At 46.7% G+C, this 4,931-nt stretch overlaps 1 long non-coding RNA gene across 1 annotated transcript; it reads left to right on the top strand.

Moving 5' to 3' along the window:
* Positions 1 to 49: 49 nt before the first annotated feature.
* Positions 50 to 1,418, top strand: LOC138775698 (uncharacterized). Its single transcript, XR_011360612.1, has 2 exons — positions 50 to 333; positions 452 to 1,418. It is a non-coding gene; the product is annotated as an uncharacterized lncRNA (long non-coding RNA).
* Positions 1,419 to 4,931: the final 3,513 nt, after the last annotated feature.

Raw genomic sequence — 4,931 nt, 5'->3', positions numbered from 1 at the left:
GTGGAACTGGCTCAGTTGCCCCTAGCAACCAATCAGATTCCACCTTTCATTCCTCACAGACTCTTTGGAAAATGAAAGGCAGAATCTCATTGGTTGCTAGGGGCAACTGAGCCAGTTTCACTTTATACCATGTTTGATAAATCTCCCCCTATGTCCGCACTGTGTCCGTTTTTTTTTATATGAAGCAATAAAAGTTTATGAAGACAACCACGGTGAAGTTGTTTCCTTTGGATGGAATCAATCACTTAGGGGCAGATTTATTGCACGGTCTTACGGTAGAACCGTCCTTTGTTGCCTATAGCAACCAATCACCGCTCACACTTATCACTGATTGTAAGCGGATACATAAACAACAGCAGCAGTTATGATGACATCACAAAGACAAGGCTCATGATGTCACACATGATGCGGAGTATACAGCTGTAGCTGAGACTTCTGCTGTTATTTACAGGTTGGCAGCTTGAAGAAGACACGGCCAGGTAGGGAGCTCATCGCTGAGGCATCGTTCACACATGGAGCTAAATATATTTTAGTAAACACCCCATCTGGGCTCATGTGTGAACCTGGCCTTAAAGGGGTTTTCCAAGGAAAGTTGAGTTAAAGTCTATGCACAGCATTGGCCATCATTCCCTGGAAAACCCTTTTAAAATGGCTGTTCTTATGCAGACAGCCCCCTCTCTGTTGTATGTCTGCTGTGTGGTAGGTTGTATATTAGATTGTAAGCTCCTGCGGGGAGCAGGGCCTCTACACATGTAGCTTGTGTTACCATGAAATGCTTTGTGGTGTTCATGTTAACACTGGCGACATCTGTACCGTACATTGCAATGCAAGCTCTTAGGAGTGGGGTATTGTAGTGTACATTAGATTGTAAGCTCTTCGGGGCAGACATGTAGTCATGTATTATATATAAGCCTGTAAGCTCTTAAGGGCAGGTCTCCCGATCCATATAGATTGTAAGCTCCTAGGAGCAGGACATTGTATATGTATATGTATTGTATATGTGATGGATATATATGTAATAAGAATTATTATTATTTCTATAGGGACAACATACTGTGCAGCATTACTGTCTCTGTCTTTCTTTCCTTACAGGGTCCTGATCCTATATACTCTATACAGCAATATGCAGCAGGCTAGTCGTGATCCAGGGAGATCAGATCCGATCGCCACTTGTGGGGTCAGGAAGGAATTTTTTTCCCCCCTGAGGTAGAAGTCTCCGGGGGGTTTCTTCGCCTTCCTCTGGATCTTTGGTCCGGTGACTCTCAGACCAGGATAATAGAGGAGGGAATGATCTGCGGCACGTTCTGTGGTCTCCACCAGACCTGACCTGAGAGTCACCGGATCAGCTATTCATTAAAGGGCCGGTAATATTTCATTACAATGTTGCATATTTAAAAAAAATAAAGAATTTGAATTTATTTTGGTGTTGCTTCGTTTTTGTCTGCATTTCTTTTTACTATATTGACCATAATCAGAGTAAACGCTGTCTCTCGGCTTCAGAATAGGTACAATGAACAGGATTTTGATTATTATTATTAATAATAATAATAATAATAATAATAATAATAATAATAATAATATAAGGAATATTTTGAAGGGTTTTACATATGAATATACTCATGTACAGATTAAGGCTATGTTCACACTACGCAAGTTCCGTAGTAATCACAAATTTACGTAGTGCTGCAGGCTGAAGGGATCCCGGCTGGGCTCAGAGCTGTCACTGAGGACCAATCAGTGATGCTCCTGAGTCCCCCCGTATTTGTAGTGTCATTGCTAAACATTGGTACATTGGAGGGGGAGGCCGGTTTGGGAGAATGGGCAGAACGTAAGCCTTTTGTTCACTGGCGGAACTACCGCCGAAGCGGCGGCTACGGAGGCCCCTAGCATCCTGGGGCCCGAGGCCTTGGCCCCCGGAGCTGACCGCCTGCAGTACCCAGTGGCCTCCCGGGTGTTCAGTGTTTTGATTGACAGTGCAAGAAGCCATAGGCTTCCCGCCCTGTCAATCACTCTTGTGATCACAAGCAGCGTTTTACTTGCGATCACAAGAGTGTTGGCCCGGCCCCCGCCCGATGAGCAGCTCCCTGTTCGGGTCCCATGCAGCGCCATCACTGAGCTCAGTGTGCGCGGCGGCGGGGACTTCCGGTACAGAGAGCGCGTTACTCCCTGTAGCGGAAGCCCCAGCCGCCGCGCACACTGAGCTCAGTGATGGTGCTGCGTGGGACTCGAACAGGGAGCTGCTCATCCAGAAGAGACCAGCGACCGTCGGGGTAGCGTGTGGTTAGGTGAGTTCTGTTTTGTTTTTTTCTTTTTATCAGAGGGGAACATCGGGGCTATATGGGGGAGGAACAACAAAACTAGGGGCTATATGGGGGAAGAACAACACTGGGGGCGATATAGGGGGGGGACAACACTGCTATATGGGGGAAGTATAGCACTGGGGGCTATATGGGGGAGGAACAACACTGGGGGTGATATGGGGGAGGTATAACACTTGGGTCTATATGAGGGAGGAACAACACTGGGAGTAATATAGGGGATGAACAACACTGGGGGCTATATGGGGGAGGAAAAACACTGGGGCTATATGGGGGAGGAACAACACTGGGGGCTATATGGGGGAGGAACAACACTGGGGGCTATATGAGGCTAGGGATGCACAAGACTGGGGGCTGCCTATAGGGGGATTCACAAAACTGGGGGCTACCTATAGGGGGATGCACAACACTGGGGCTGCCTATAGGGGATGGACAAAACTGGGGGCTACCTATAGGGGGATGCACAAAACTGGGGGCGATATATAGGGGGATGGACAACACTGGGGGCTACCTATAGGGGGATGCACAAGACTGGGGGCTGCCTATAGGGGGATGCACAAAACTGGGGGCTACCCATAGGGGAAGCACAAAACTGGGGGCTACCTATAGAGGAATGCACAACACTGGGGCTGCCTATAGGGGGATGGACAACACTGGGGCTGCCTATAGGGGGATGCACAAAACTGGGGGTTACCTATAGGGGGATGCACAAAACTGGGGGCTACCTAAAGGGGGATGGACAACACTGGGGGCTACCTAAAGGGGGATGAACAACACTGGGCGGCTACTTATAGAGGGATGGACAACACTGGGGGATATCTATATGGGGGATGGGCAACACAAGGGGGCTATCTTTATGGGGGGGATAGATAACACAAGGGGGGCCTTTTCTAAGGGGGACAACATGGGGGTCATCTTTAAGGGGGCAAACTATAAGGAGGACAACACAGAGGAGGCATCTAAAAGGGAAACTACACAGAGGGGCCATCTATAAGGGGAACTACACTGGGGGGGGTGTATTCAATAGGGCATGCACAGAGGGGGGCATCTACTATAGTGGACTACACAGAGGGGTCATCTATAAGGGGAATACACAGAGGGGGCCATATACTATATATATATATATATATATATATATAAACACACACACACACACACTACAAAGAGCCAGGGCTGACCACTGAAAGAGGGCTTAAAGGGGCCAATACAGATGTGCAGTTTGTAGAGAGATGAGTATGGTGACAGAGTGAGGAGCCTAATATGTCTGTCTGGCAGATTCTGTGGATTCGTGGCTCGGAGAAGTTCTCATAATGGGCCCAGGGATGGTGGAGAAGAAAATGAAAAGAAAGAACTCTGATCAGAGAAGACGTCCCCTGTGAGTCACTAAATATATCTGCACTGTAATTTAGATGGAGTACAGAACCTGTGTAGAGCTGGGTGTGTTGATGTTGTAGTGGTCGGTCAGATGAGGGGGGGGACCCAATCAAAAGTTTGCTATGGGGCCCAGCCATTTCCAGTTACGCCCTTCCTTTTGTTACTTTCAAGCATAGTACCAGTTTGAGAGATATACTAGTCCGTAGTAAGTTCACTTCCAAAAGCAAAAAAAAGTAAAATATGGCTATGGTAATAATCTGAAGAGAAACTATCAATGTGGATCGTGTAGTTGGTGCAGGGACTTGTTTAAATGCTTGTCTCTGACACTTAATGGTGTTAAAGGGGTTATCCAGCGCTACAAAAACATGCCCACTTTTCCCCTACTGTTGTCTCCAGTTTTAGGTGTGTTTTGCAATTAAGCTCCATTTACTTCAATGGAACTGAGTTTCAAAACCCCACCCAAACTGGAGACAACAGTAGGGGAAAAGTGGCCATGTTTTTGTAGCGCTGGATAACCCCTTTAATGTAAGTATCAAAGACTTTGTTATTTTGTAAGACTTGCTATGGTCGCTTTTACATAGGGAAGACCAAGAGATCCCTATGTACCCGTTTTAGGTAACATGTCTATTCTATCAAGACGGGAATAGGAGCATCCCGATTTATTGAGCATCTTAGGGATAGTCACAGAGGTGATGCCTCAGTTCTTAGATATGCTGCCATTGAAAGGGCAAGATAGACACAGGGCTCTGCCGAAAGCCGAGCTACTATGAATAATCCGTATGGAAGCTGAGTGTCCTGGGGGCCTGAATGATAGGGTTGATCATAGCTTCCTCCTATAATAATATATACTTACCTGTTGTACAACTTGGTTTTTAATTCTATATATTTTATGTGTGTAATCATTCTAAAAGGGGTAATCCAGCACTACAAAAACATGGCCGCTTTTGCACCACTCTTGTCTCCAGTTTGGGTGCAGGATTTGAAACTCAATTCCAATGAAGTGAATGGAGCTTAATTGCAAACCGCACCTGAACTGAGGACAAGAGTGGGGGAAAAGTGGCCATGTTTTTGAAGCGCTGGATAACCCCTTTATTATGTTTCACATGTGTAGCACGTCACCGCTTTGTTAGTTATTTGAATAGCGCGTTGACGTGGATGAAAGGGCAGGTGCGTGAAAGCTCTGTGCATGTCAGACAGTCTGTCACCACTCTGTCTTGGGTCTGTTCCCACTATGGGGGG

The sequence above is a fragment of the Dendropsophus ebraccatus genome, chromosome 1 (genome assembly GCF_027789765.1).
Source record: "Dendropsophus ebraccatus isolate aDenEbr1 chromosome 1, aDenEbr1.pat, whole genome shotgun sequence".
NCBI classification, from domain to species: domain Eukaryota; kingdom Metazoa; phylum Chordata; class Amphibia; order Anura; family Hylidae; genus Dendropsophus; species Dendropsophus ebraccatus.
The sequence above is the reverse complement of the archived record's forward strand: the minus strand, read 5'-3'. Positions and strand labels throughout refer to the sequence as shown.